The 15,857-nt window shown below is 31.1% G+C and overlaps 1 long non-coding RNA gene across 1 annotated transcript; it reads left to right on the top strand.

The window, feature by feature from the left end:
* Nucleotides 1-9,672: 9,672 nt before the first annotated feature.
* Nucleotides 9,673-15,451, top strand: LOC146997067 (uncharacterized). Its single transcript, XR_015041096.1, has 3 exons — nt 9,673-9,763; nt 12,233-12,322; nt 15,318-15,451. It is a non-coding gene; the product is annotated as an uncharacterized LOC146997067 (long non-coding RNA).
* Nucleotides 15,452-15,857: the final 406 nt, after the last annotated feature.

Below are 15,857 nucleotides of genomic sequence, written 5' to 3'. Positions count from 1 at the left end.
TATTTTAAAACCCTTTCAGCGTTACGGCCGGAAAATTCTGCCTAGAAGGCTGCCTTCTATATTCATTATACATGAAAATTTCTGCTAGTTTTTAATGTGTCTGATCATCAGTTCTTTTCTAGAGCTGAATGTCATACATGAACAGCTTTGTATTGTATTTGAAAATTTGTTGTCAGCATCTATATCAACTGTAAACAGAGTCGTGAAAATACAAAAAATTTTGATTTATCTTCCGAAAACCTGGAATTTTCTTATTTGTGGATGAAAACAAAATTATAGCTGCGTATGTTCCCCCCCTTTTTTTAAGTTATCTTTTTGTCTAGCGTGTTGAAGTGTGAAATATTGTACGCATTTATGTTATCTGTCTTTATCTTACCATTCAAGCCGGGCTTGATCTGGATCGCAACGTAAAGCATATCATCGGGACGGTGTTTCAATATTTTTCTGGGACTTCACTCTCGCTTCTTGGATCTCATTCATATTTGATTTCGGCAGGGTATTTGACGCCTCTGATTTAATTCTTTTTTGATAAAAAAAAACAATGATGCTAAGTCGGTAAAAAAAAGATGCAAAAATACAATTTTGGAAACTTTTTCGAAAATTTTGAATTTTGATACGCTTCTATCAAATGAAAATTAAGGCTGCGTATTTTTTCCTATTTTTTAGAGTTATGCTTGTTTAGCGTGTTGAAATATAAATAATTGTATGCTTTGTCTTGCTATTTAAAACGCGTTTAATTTCAATCCATTTCAGACGGATAAATACCCCGTCTCGTCCATGTCGACGGCAGGCTTTGAACCACGATCGCAGCGGTTAAGTATGGGGCGGAGTCTTTATATTGTTACGAAATGCAGTGCCGCGGTAACATACCTTCCTCGCAAGACGGGTTTACGGAAAGGCAGAGTTGTCAGCTTTGGCGTGAAATCGCACATTTGGCAACAAAATTGACGATTTGTTACAGATTTGGCCGAGAATGTTCTCGAAGGCAGGCCAAAAGCTATATAAATCCTCCCTGTACGCCGAGTAGCAGTCTAGTGTCGAATGTACCGCAAGTTGGTTCATCGACAGTGTGCATTGTTGATGCTATCGACTGTATCGTCGAGATTTATTTTGAGTTTGTTGAGCTGTGAGAGCGATCGATCGAGTCGAGAGCAGCACTTTAGGTTTGGTTTGGCTTGGTTTATTAAATTATGGCAAAGCACATTAGGGTTATCTGCCTAAGGAGATGATGCCTTCGTGGAGGACTTTCTAAGGCAAACTGTCTCGTATACACGTTACACATGGGGAAAAACCACGAAAACGCCCATGCAGCCATCAGCGTGTTGCTTCTATTTTCCCCCGAATGTAAACGTGATTTTACTTTACCGGATTTACTAGTACCGGAATAATACTAGCTAAATAAATTATGTTTTGATTTTTCTCAAGTTTTGTCATCAGCCCCTCCAAATTCACGAACCCGTAGAAAACAGTAATATGAATAAGGCTAGATATTAATTTTATTGACTAGACGTGTCAGAAATTTATAGAACACTTGAGGTTTTCGTACAATGCAAACAGCTTTATTAAACATATGTCCCAATTCACATCAACTGTAAACGTTTTCTGTTTCCTTAATCTCCAGGCCACTAGCAACCGAGTGGTGAAATCGACGAATACTGGTAATTTCAGCCGGATATACACATACCAATGAAATATGTTTTACATTAGGAAAAAATCGCATTTTATATTTCAAATTGAAGTGAGAGTCATTTTTATAAGCACGTAAAATTTTAAGCTGTAATTTAACGTTGAAATTTTTCATAAAAACTTGAATTCAATATGCTATTGTAAACACTCAATGTACTTTAATAAGATTATTACATATTTTACTTCGTTCTTTAATATATTAAGGCAAATTAGGAAATGTATATGTACCAAAGTAGAGATATATTTTGTGGAAAATGTTCTATCGAAACCTGCACACGTTTGCTGAGAGAGTAAGATACTGCGCAAAGTCCGAGATCCGATACCGTCGATGCTTCGTTCAATCAAATCGTTCGTTCAAAATCAGAACGTGGAGCTCATGAATTTATAACTAATAAGATAAAATGAAGAAATAATAAAATTTAAAATATGAAATAATGAAGCATTTATGAATTTAAAGAAATCAAGATTTAACGAAATCTCAATACTTACTTCTTTGTGTTATTAATTTTTTTTCCTCATCGACTTTCATTAAACATTTTGTGTTTTATTAATGATGGTGTTAATAAAATTTCTTCAAATTTACAGACATATGCAATTTCTTGTTTAGTTCCAAAGTTACATTATTAACGTCCCTTCTTTGCAGCGTTCGAGAATTCCCTCTAAACTCTCAAGAGAATTCTTTTTTTTCTCAATAGCCACTTTGTCAGTTTCCTTCCTAACATCAGCGATATTTTACGGATTTTAAACCATACTGTCATCTGAATGGAAAACTTATGATAAATAAATTTGATTTATAATTACTTCAAGTTTCTTCACAAATTCCATTAAATGAGAAAATATTTCTTCTAGAGCGGTCAAAAACCTATGTCAAGCTAATGTTGCTCTTTTGCCTAATTTTTAATTTCGAAATCGTAGATTTTTAAGCTCGAATTGCACCAAGATACTTATAGAACGCAAGATCGAAATACTCACTCAATTCGCAGATGCTCCTACAACTCCGGAATTAGAAAATATTTTGTATATAAACGTAAAATCAAGCTTTAATTTTGAGAATGTAGCTGTAATAATAGAAATCTGCAAAAAGTTATAAATATACGAGAGCGTTTCTCTGATTATCTGTAATATTATTTGGATACGAGCTTTTGCCATTAGATAATCTTCTACTATGGTATCACTCCCCTCAGAGAAAGAACTCCTGTGTGCTATTCCGAAATAAAGCAAACAACCCAAGTCAATATCACACCATCCATATTTTAATAGAAATATTTAAATCATAAATCTGTATCTGTGGAGAAACTTTCACCCTAAATTTAAATTCAGTATTTTCTTATCTTCAACTCACTTACCGAAGAATCTCTAGTAACAACACTCAGGGTGACTGCAAGTTTATAACAAAACAACGTCATATGCTTCGCTATATACATTTTTATTTTGTTTTAGTTTTATTCATTTACATTTGTAAATAGGAACCACGTCTAAAACAAAAACAACATTCACAGAGTTTGTTTCCAAAAGTTTAACTCTCTCCAGTGCTGTAACTGGGTGTCCAGCACAATTTATTTGTAAAACCTTGCAAAGCTCGCAAAGTGTTAACAGTGCTGTTTTTGCAAAGCGTACTAGTAATACAAAGAGTTTTTGGAGTATCTGAAATTAAGTTATGGAGAATAATGTTCTGAGTCACAACGGTAAAAATACTTGTATCTGGTTATTTGCTGTAACAACTCGTGTTTCAAATGCTAAACATGCTAGATGCGAGACAATAACACAAAATATCAGATACGAATTGAATTTGTCTTCGCTTTCTTATAACTGTTACCTGTATATATGAAAAGAAGGTGTTCGCCGAAAACATCGCGGACCGAAAACGTCTCTGAGAAAACAACGCAAGGAAAAAACGTAGAGGTACAAAACATCGTGGAAAAGATAAAACAATGAGAAAACATCGCAGTTCTAAAGCATTGTGGTACAAAATATCGTAGTCTAAAATAAAGCGGTTCAAAATCTTCGCAGTTTAAAAACATCATTGTCGAAAATAACGTGGAAAAAAATAAAGTACCTACAAATCATCGTAAGACTATAACATCGCACACGTGCGTTTTCAAGTTTTAAAAGTTGTAAATGCATGTTCGCATAATGATTACGGAGCGCAAGAAGGGAAGAGATATTATTTTACTTCTATATTCCATGTTTTTGAATGAACTAATAAATTTTTACTGAAAACATAAGAAGCAAACTTAAGCATTTAAAAATTGAAAATGAGTAGAAAATTAATGCAACTTATAGGAATTTTAAATTTACATAGTTTATTAACAAATGTCATTAAAAATTAACCTTTTTATAAGGTTTTACTGATAATTTTTTATGAAAAATACAGTCTAAAAACGTTTGAAAAAGGAAAGGAAGATAAATAACTGCATAAGATTGCTTAGTTAATTATCAAATAATTTTCTTTCCCATTTGTTAATCTCGTATTGTTTTAGTGAAATTTATATTTTATTTTGTTTCCGTTTATTCTTAACGTGTCGTTAACATTTTCATGTATAGAGTGTAGTCAATTTTTTGGATATCAATTTGTAACGTAATACGTTAGTATGGAAAATAGTCACGTAATATGTACTTGCGAAATGCATGGGGGCCATGTTATTCTCATGCGATGATTTGCAAGTACTTTATTTTTTTAACTCTACATTTTCAACGATGAGGTTTTTAAACCTCGAAGTTTTTGAACCGCTTTATTTCCGACCACGATATTTTGTACCACGATGTTTTAGAGCTGCGAATTTTTCTCTTTGCTTTCTTTTCTCACACGATGTTTTGTACCACGACGGTTTCTCCTTTCGTGGTTTTCTCCCCGACGCTATCGTCCGCGATATATTTGCAGCGATGTTTTCGGCTGTAACCGAAAAGAAAAGCTGAGAAAAATTACTTAGCTGCCACAGATTACATAGTACCAACAAAAGCAGAACGATATCTGAGTACGCGCATAGAAAGACATTTCTGCTTTTTCGTAGAAAATTGGATTTATGAATTCATTACAGAGGATCTCCTAAGAGAATTTTTTTCAATGCAAAAATTAATTTATTTCAGATGCTAATTTAGAAGCTTTTATAGCTAATACGAAAAAAAAAGAAGCGATGTGAATCTTGTTCACTAACCATTGAGAAAACAGGAAACATCTGTACTCCCTTCCGACTTTACAAAATTGCATTTTAAATTATTGCTGTTTTTGTAAACCGATCATCATGCTAAGCAAAGTATTTTCTCTTTAGGTTACAACGCGTACCATCTAAACAAAAATTGAAAACCTTCATACCACCATTACAAAGTACTACTACCACCACCACACTTGAACAAATCTCAGATCGCATAAATTTACGAATGTTAAAGACTGTCTAAGTCTAAAAAAATTATCAATCAAGTTACTGGGGTTTTAATTCTTGAATTTAATAGTAAAAAATACCTTGCTTCTTTGCGTACCTCCTGTTTTTCTCTTGTTTACCACTAGTGGTACTCGTATCACCGGTTGAGAACCGCTGCTTTAGATCAATTCATTTGAATAAATAATGTACTTTAAAATAATTTTATTAATATTTAATTAGTTCCAAACGAAGTAAAAAAAACATTGAGTTCTTGAAAATTTTCTCATCTTCTTCTATTCTATAAATTCAGCTTGAATTATTGCATCTTTCTGTATTATAAAGTAATCCTTTTTACTGAAAATACTACAAATTAAGTGCAATTTTATTGTAGCATAAAAATACGTATCTATGTGATTATTATATGGAATTTAGGATTTAATAATTGTTGTAAAGAACATAGAATATCACATGTTAACATTTGAGTAACATTTTCTCTTCTTGCAAAAATGCTTCATAATAACGTCAGTACTTTTATTCAGCCAAAAGATATTGAAAATTCTATAATTACAATTATGCAAATATTCATAATAATACCTTGGCATAAATTCAAAAATCAACTACCTAGGTTAAAAACTTTGGAAGTTTGCTTTTTACAAGTTACAAACTGGTCTTCATAAGAGTAGGAAAACATTTTTATAAGCGCGTGCTTATGAAACTTTCTGTATTTCAAACAGTGGCAGTCTTGCATAAAGCCGTTGTCACCATTATGAAGCTGTTTCTTCTCATATATTAAGGAGTCTGAATGAGTATGAAGTAATTTTTGACTAAGCGTCTAATACTCTAAGGCAACTAAAATATGCTTTGAATAAAATAATAGGGGAATTTTTGCTGAATAGGGATTACGTGGAAAATATTTTACAGCCTATTTTTAATTACTTTCAGTTAACAATATAATTCGTTAACACTTAAAAAATTGCAATGTTTAATCCCATTACCTAAACTGACAAAGTGAAATAAACGTTTTGTTGTTAATTATTTGTTTAAATTGTTATGAAAGGAACAAATTGTACCAGAGTATTATTTTTTGGCATATTAGATACAGATTGCTACATTTTCTACTACTCCTATAAACTGGCTGGTACCAATTTAACTTTCAGTATTTGAATTTGGTATTTAATACTTAATTTGCTATTATTTAAATTAAAAATGAAGACAAATATAGCACTTTAAGACCTTTAATATTTTGATAATATTCATTTTACTAATTGTTGTCTTCACTTACTTTTCGGAAGCTGAATTTGAAAAAAATGAATACAGTTTTCTATTGCTTTTATATATTTGTGAAGATTTGTAAAATTTTGAAATTTAATCTAAAACTAGATAATTAAAATAATGTGTATTATTATCACGACTTCGTCATTTTGATTTTTATAGACATTTTCGGAATTCGGTAAGAAAAATAAGATGTAAGGGTAAACAAAGGGAAATGCTACTAACTCATTAAAGAGACACGTTTAATATATCAATAATCAATCATTAATTTTAAATTAAGCCTTTGTGAAAGTCTTAGGGTAACTCTGATCTCATAATGCAGATAGGTTTTACTAAATGATGTTTTGTACGAGTATTAATTAAATTTGTTTTTATTCAGTTAAAGGTAGACTTTATACATGAAATGCTGATTTATTTATAAAATATTAAGAACATAAAATTACTGTTCTTAAGTGTTTCTTTCAAGTTAATTCTTTTGCATTAATTTCATATTCAAAACCTAATCTATTCATGCATTAGATATCAAAATTTCTGTTTAAAATAATGTTTTACTCTAGGCTACCTAACGCAAACGAAATTAATTCAAAAGAAATGTATATCGCATATTAAATTTTATGATTAAGGTTTATTGTTACTATCGTTATTATTACTGATAATTAATTAAAAAGAGAATTGCTCTTTCCTTCAAGGTAAGAAGGATAAAGACCATGGCCAAGATGCATTTTAGTTTTTGTTCAATAACATTTAAATTCCATTATTAAAAGCTTTTGTTTTAGCAGTCACTATTTCCAATTTATGTTCATCTTGTTATTATTAATTTTAAATTGGCTGTTGAATTGACATGAGATACATCAAACCAAAATATTAGAGTCTGCTATATAGTATGTTACTGTGAAAGATCGAAATTGGAGAATGTCGACTTTCACCGGAGAATGTCAACATTCACCAAATACGTCGGTGAAAGATCAAATATTGCATTACATTCTTGTACATTCGGACCCTCACCGGTGTATGTCGACAATCACAGATATGATCTGGTGTAGGTCGAAAAGAGAGGTCATAAAGTGTCATAATAGTTTAAGTTGTTGCAATAAATAAGATTTGAATCACATAATTTAGAAAGTGTTTTATTACTATTATTTTATATTCTCATTTAGAACGTATTGTATACTTAAGTAAGTTTTTAACTTCTATTATTTTCCTTTCTAATTTTGAATGTACTGTGTGTTTTAAGTTCTTATCTTCTTAAATTCTTATTTCAAGTTTCAAGTGCGTTTATTCGCGACTGAATTACAGAGATGAAAATATAATATTGTTATATGTTCAACATTCACCATTAGTACATTGTGAATGTCGACATTGACCGGTGTAAGTCAGAAATAAGAGTATTTGGAAAGTATTTCGGACATACACCAAGCGACTAGGTGAATGTTGACATTCACCGGTGAAAGTCGACGTTCTCCAGATTTCGGTGTTTCACCGTAACATATCCCCCATAGCACAAAACATCCTCAGGATGTCCTATTTAAGTCGCAATATCCCGGGACATACTTAGGATGTCCTAAGGATGTTGATTCTCAGATGTCCTGAGGAGATCGTAATTTAACATCCTGAGGATGTCTTATTTAAGTCGCTATGTCCCGGGATATGACAGGATGTCCTGAAGATGTTGATTCTCAGATGTCCTGAGGAGTTCACCAATTTCACATCCTGAGGACATTCATTCTGCATTGTCCGGAGGACTTTCGTTGTCAAACATTTTGAGGATATTTGTTCTCAAATTTACCAGTTTTAATTTTTTGACATTGCACATCTGAAACTTGCACATTATTTTATTTTTCATATTTATTTTACTAAGTTGTTTCTAAATGCTGTACATTAAAAATATTGATATGATTGATGATTTATTCTTGTTATTTTGTTATTAATTTTAACTGCTATTTTTTCTGACGTTTTTAAAAATTTATTTAGTCATGGAAAAGATTTTTTTCAATGGATTAGCATTTTCTAGAATATTTGCAAAATTCTAAATAACATATATTTTTTTTTATAAAAAATGTATAAATTACATGTATAATTACTTACAGATTACAAACCCTACTACAAATATAGGTAAAATTAGATATATATATATTTAATTACGGAAACGAATTTTTTTTTTAAATTTGGGTATAGAGACATTAGGTATTTTTTTGGAAGCAGGAAACATGAAAAATTAGCAACTGCCTTCGCCGGGAATCGAAGGACGGACCTCTGGAATACGGGCCCAGTGTGCAGAACCACTACACCACGAAGACACGCTAGGTGTGGTGGTGGTGTATTTAATTATGGCAAAGCACACTAGGGCTATCTGCCTAAGGGGAGGGATGTCTTCGTGGAGGACTTTCTAAGGGAACTGGCTCGTATACACGTTACACGTGGGGAAAACCACGAAAACGCCCATGCAGCCAGCCCGTTCGCGGGATTCGAACCTCGGATCGCACTACCAGGGTTCAGCGACTTTACCGCTCGGCCGCTGGTGGGCCGAAGACACGATAGGAAAACGGGAGAAATACCTTATATTACTTCTCTTTTTAAAGGCCGACTTTTTTTTAAGGGTATCCAATCACTAAATCCTGGGTGTGGATATACCTCATCCAACACCTTTTTAGTTCGGGCTCCACTGTAGAGACATTAGGATTTTTTTGGGAAGCCGTAGAGATGAAAAATTAGCAACCGCCTTCGCCGTGAATCGAACCACGGACCTCTGAAATACCGGCCCAGCGTGCAGAACCATTACACCACGAAGGCACGCTAGGAAAGCGAGAGAAATACCTCATAAGGAAAATTTTTTACCTCTAATTACAGGACAGAAAATGTTTTTCAATCGCGCGATCTGTTATTGATATTGAATTACAGTCGTGCGATAATTTCGCAGTAAAGATACATCTCTGATGACTATCCAAGATTCTAGAAACTTTGGTCTTATATAGAGATGGTCGTCTTATAGAAATAATGCTTAATATCAATATTTATTTATAATCTCAGAACTATTGATCACTTTCAGAAGTGGTCGTTTGAGAGGCGATATTCTATATATTTATTTACTGATACTCTCAGATTCCAAAATTTGTTTATATTCTCAGAAATATTGGACGGAAGGTCTTCGTCCCATACATGCAAAATTTTACATTTCATTAAAAATGAATTCGGCATTATTTAACTATTTCCCTATTAATTAATTAATTAGATAAAGAAAAAATTAGGAAATAGTACTGTTTATTACGGAATAATGTAGGAAGTTCTGCAGAACTATATTCTTTCGCGTCATTGCACATTGTATCCAACAAACTACTAGTTCCTCGTATTCTTCCGCAAATCCGTAAACATCTGTCTGATTTGAAACGAAATCCAAAATGGCTGCGCCATGAGGTTAACTTGTATGGATATTTTTTGTTGCATGAAAGGTAAGTTCAGTTGCAATACTTGTATGTTTACTTTTTTTGCTTTTCGAATTTATGTTATTTTGACAGTTAAATGTTTCACAGCTTTATGAATTGTTACCATTCTGTCGTGAATTACGTGTATCTCAATGGCTGGCTGTCTTTTCAAATATCTAATTTGCCCTGCTATCCAAATGTTTATGACTGAATTTTTTTTAGTCTAGTTTATGCATTCAGTTTCAAAATAATATGTGTGAACAGATTGCTTATTATTTTATTGCAGCAATAAATTTATGTTAAATAGTTTGAACAATTGTATAAAAATAAGAGTTTGCATTGTTTTGTCCAAAATATGTATGGTTGAAACATTATCTTAATCTAGTTTGTAATTCAAGTTTTTTTGGGGGTACTGTTCTGTTATTGGGACCAGAATCGGAAATGTATGAACCTGTGTTCGTAAGTATGTGCATAGATGTGTATATGTAGACATACAAATATACAAGTATACATAAATACAATTCTGAACCCGGTCCTGATAACAGAACAGTACCTTTTTTTAATCTTTTTTGAATATTTTATAAAAGGATTAAGCATTTTTCAAACTGCATATCATTTGAAGATTCGACTTGCAGGAAGACAAAATATGGTCATTCAATCAAATGCTTATGATTGCTTTTAACATTTTCTCTTAAATATTGTTTGCATTTTTATTGTATTTTAGATAATTTAGTTATGAAAATATTAGGAAAGCTGAAGAATATGAATAGCTACCATAATACATGTATTCTTTCATCGAGCCCATTGTTTTAGAAACCAATGCACCATTATTATATGCTGCCTTATTTTATAGTTATATGCAGTTTAATTTTATGTTCATGTTACTGTAGTATTGTCATTATAATAAAAGTATTGATAATTTTTGTTGAATCTTGCAAGTTGCCTAACATTCAGAATTATTACTACCAAATTTTACTGATAGGTTTTTTCGAGTTGACATAATCTGTCTGATAAATAAAATAAACTGGCGTTTAAATTATATGCATTTCTCTTAATGTTTCATTGAAAGTGAGATGGAAATATAAATGCTACCCAGAAACGTGAATTCTTTTTGCCTGAAATAACAAACTGTACTAAATGATTAATGTTTATATCATTTTAGAAATGTCAATATTAAAGTTTCTCCCCCTTCTCTTCTTTGATTTTGAAATAATTTATAATAAAATAATATATGCATGAGTGTAATTAAAGTGTCATTCAATAATATAATTTATTTTTACTGATATTTTTATATTTCTTATCTGGGTTTTCTTTTGGTGTTAGAAGGAGGAAAAAACTGTAATGTTTTAATTAAGGAAATAATTAAAACATTACAGTCTTTTAAATAACACAGTTACAGTAATGTTTATTGAAGCAGTTCATAAGGAAATTTGCTTATCTTTGTGTTATAGATTTTATTTTGACACAAGCTGAAATTTGAATTATTGGAAGCACTTTGAAAACCCGAATTATTTCCTGAATCATTAATCAGGCCAATATATAACATACAAATTTTCATACAAAATTATTTCTTTGAGCATATTATAAAGAGCTCATTTAATTTTATTATTTGTACAAATTTTAGACAAAAGTAGCATGTAACAGTTAAAGATTTATTGAAGCCTACTTGTTACTTGTGGTAACAAAGAAGTGTGAAAGATATTGCCACATTAGCGAACATGACGATCATTGATGCTTAGTTTAGTAATTTAATAATATATTGAGAAATGCTGGGAACTTTCAGAAGTAGACATTTCGGAAATGATGGGCTTGATAAGAAATTTACATGGTTTTATTATTTATTCTTTAGTTAAGAATGGATTTTAGATGTTCATGTGAAAGAATTCTGTTTAATTATATGTGAAAGAATTGTTAAAGTTTGGCATTTAAAAAAATGAATTAATAATATGCAATTATCTTTTTATTATACATATATTACTATATATTTCTAATGCGCTATGTAAATGTCAGTGCTAAACAATTGAGATACTATTGTCAGGGCAATCTTTTCTTATACATGAAAATTCTGATACTTTCTTATTATCTGCCCTCACAGCTTCAACTTATGCTAAAACAGCAAGAGTATGCACACGATAATAGCAAACTATGAATATGCATACCACACACATGTATTTACATGCTTTATATGTAATCTTTATTTCTGAATAGTATTCCATTGGATGAAAAATATGTGAATATTGACCCAATGTATATATTTTTGTGTGTGTGCATCCTAAAATTTCTTGTTTCTTATAAAGTGCTTATTTGAATTACTACTTGTGAACAGAGCAGTAGATATGAACCACAAACTAACCATTTTGCCAATTTTCACAGCTTTGCAGATAGTCAGAAAGCACCAAAATTTGTAATAATGTTAAGTTTAAATGATGTTCTATACTTTTGTGTTAATGTTTCTATTCTATTAATTCTATTACTGTGTTATCAAACTTTCTGCAGGAATTTCAACTGGTTAAGATGTTATTACCATGTGGAGAAGAATTTGGTTTTCAAGCTAGAAAAAATTGCAGCTAATGGATTTTGTAAAAGGTCAGTCAAACTGGTTTTAGTTAATTATAATTTAATTTTGGGTGAAGAATTCTCAAATTTATTTATCATAAGTGTCTAAAGGTCTTCTAAATTAAATTCTGCTTGTTTTTGAAATTTTTCATGACATTCATTCTTTGATTATTATTATTATTTTTTTTTTTTAATTTACTAACTTATATCCAGGCACATAATGTTGCATTTAATGCCATACCTTAAATATTGTAAAATGTTAAAATAATACATTTCACTTAAAAATGTGGTTGTGACAGTAAATTTTCTGTTACATTTAATCATATCTATAAGCTTTGGTATACATCATTTTTCAATAATCAGTATATTATTTTGTGCATTTCTTATACATCCAAGATCTGGCATATGACTTGCTTTTCAAACTGATAACATGGTGTAATAATGTAATCTAATGGTTAAAGTTTACTATGGAATGGGCCAAATTTAATAAATTATTATTTGATAGAAATTTATTCATGTGTTCAGTGTGTCTCATCTCTTTAAATTGCTAAAGTAAATTTTATGTACTTGCATTTAGGAATTTTGACTGTATCAGAGTAATTTTGTTTCAGTTATTATAACATGCAAGGGAAAAAATTCATTCATAGCTCCGTATTTAAAATTAGTTAAAGTCCTTAATAAAGAGGGACGTTTTGTTGTTTTTAATGTCGATAGAGTTTAATTCAAAAATATGCCACATTAAAGGTTACTTTTTAACCTAATTTAAAATTTTCATTACCTTAACATGTCCAATAATTGTTATTTTAACTCCGATATTGTAATAATATCAAAATTCCTTACTTTTTGATAGGTAATCCAAATGTAAAACAAGAAAAGAAAAAATTAAAATCTAGAAGTATATTTATTTCATACCTCTAATAAATAAAAACAACACAAGCACTTTTTACTGTCTATCTGCATAGTGTGGCATGTCCCGTAAGACTGAGATTTGTATGGTCAAATCCATGTTTCAGTTAAAGGAAAATGCATGCACAGTCTTCTGATTTTCCCTTCGATTAAGGATTCTGTATATACTAGCATAAGAAATATATTAGTTAATGCAGTGTTATACATCAATATCTATAGACAATTATTGTGGCTATGTTTATTATAATTTTGTTCACTGTAATGGCTGGAGCGCCTAAACCATCATGCTGTGTAAACAAAATTCAAATCTTCATCTCTGCATACTGCTCCACTAGTGTTTAAACCACTGAAATAGTGATTATGGTAGAACATCTTTGGTAAAAATTTACTCTACTGTAACCCTTGGCGAATCGTTTCTTTTTTTTATATCAAGATCGTCACCAATTTCAAGGTGGCCGCTACACAAAACCAAAATAAGAAGTCAAAGACATACACAAACTCTGTGTCCATGTACACATCGACCTATTAAAACAGAGAACTGCACAAACTGGGCATTGTGCACTGCCTTAACTTTGTCCATGTACACATTGATCTATTTTCACTTTAAGAAAATCAGAAAGTTAAAAATATCATAGTTACCAGAAAAAATTCGCCACTGTCTTAACACACAGACAACCAAAAATACACAAACAGAGAGGAATAAGTTACCAAAAATACATATTTCCTAACATAAAAACATTAAACAACAAATCTTCTAACAAAAATTAACACACAGAGACAAAAAAGTAAATGAAACGTCATTTTTTTAACATACCTTTTTTTTCACATGCATATGTTTAGGCTTCCCACCACCATCCTCCAGGTAAGCAATTCAATTAAATTTTTCTTCTCTTAGTCACCTCAGACATACTCAAACGACGGTACCCACACCAAAATAATAAATAGCATGTTCAAAATATAAGACCATACCACTTCCGTGCAACCAAACACAGCAATTGAAAAGAATGGTAAGAACCAAAAACCTGAGACCGTAGAAAAGGTTTACTATTAAAAAAAGTAGCCCAAAACTAAATTTATCACAGCACATTGGCAATATTTGCAGAAATAACTCCTTTTTATTGACAAAAAAAAAAGTTTTTTTTTTTTTTTTTTCCCAAAGGCTACTTTCGCCAACATTATCAACATTAGGGTTACCGAAAAACTTCTTTGACGCAATGGGCTTCCACATTTCACAAACAACCAATACCACTTTGCGATTTTTTTTCAGACAGAAACCAAGGTGTACCATACAGTAAAGATTAGCCACATCTTCATTTACTACTGTTACAAGTACTTCTTTGGTAAATTTCTGCGGTTAAATTCAAAAGTTTAAAATTGCATTAACATGATCAGATTCAGAGTCATAGCTAGGGTTTTCAGCGCTCAGGGACAACTGAAGATTTCGCGCCCCCTACTGCTTGCCAAGGATGGAAAACATTTAATTCTAAAATGTTCTAACATCAGTTTGGTGCCCCTTGGATTCTGCACCTGGGGACAGATGGCCCCCTTGCCCCCCTCTAGCTACGCCCCTGATCAGATTTTATTTTCTGCACGTAGCTAACAATTACTTATGTGTTGTCAGATAAATGTTACCAGATGCAGTTAATTACTTTTTACTTGCCAATCTCATGAGACAAGTTTTTTTTGCTCCTGCAAGACTTTACTTTGTGTTGCAAAATAAATTCATTCTCGCTCTTTTTGGACTTGCCTACACATTAAATTTAAAATAGTTTTATGAATAGGTAAGATGTGATTATCATAATTTTGTTTCTCTCTTTATCTTGGCAACTTTATATGTTGATTCAGTATCCAGGTTACCTACCAGTGGCTGATTGATAAAACTGCTCATATGTTCAGCTGGTGGTTTGAGTTTATTTTCTGACATAAAAAATTTTAAAAGGCATCCCCCATGTTTATTTTACTATAATCGAAAAATCAAATAATTGCTACTCTGTTTATAGGTACTAAATGTTAAAATATTTTAAATGCTTCCTTTAATTTGCATTCTAATAGTCATTTGTTTAAATTTAATTATGAATTATATTCACATATAGTAATTGTGAGTGTTTTTTTATTTTAGGTGCTGTGAAAGGCAGTGACAGAGATCCAATTTATCAAGAGTTCTTATATACATAAGAATACATGGATATAAGATTGTTTTTCATGAATTCAAATAAAATGTGATAAATTGGATTAATAAAAACTATTTTGAATTTTGAAAAGTGTTTTTCCTCTGTTAATCATAATATAGTGCCATAAATTTCTGAATGTGTTTATTTTTCATACAAATAAATAGCTTTACAAAAATTTGGCATATTAATAGATATTGCATAATTTAGCATTATTATAAATATTTATTATAGCAGATTTAGCTGAACTACTTTTTTAGTCTCTTTGCAGATGAAGTCACAAAGGTAAGTGGTTAGATATTTTTCTGTATTCCCTATTAAGTAATTTTATCTGGTAAATTATCATTACTTATATACTAAAGGTGAAAGAATAAGCTTTCCTTGAAGATACAACAATTTGCAGATATTTCAAAAAGTTGGTATACGTAAAAAAGTTCTTAAATTGCCACATATGCGAAACTGAAAATGTTATATATGAAATAATTCAGAAA

This window comes from Stegodyphus dumicola, chromosome 5, assembly GCF_044657685.1.
Source record: "Stegodyphus dumicola isolate Sdum_Otavi_A_Nest chromosome 5, ASM4465768v1".
NCBI classification, from domain to species: Eukaryota; Metazoa; Arthropoda; class Arachnida; order Araneae; family Eresidae; genus Stegodyphus; species Stegodyphus dumicola.
Note: the sequence above shows the minus strand (reverse complement) of the source record. Positions and strands in the feature narration are given on the sequence as shown.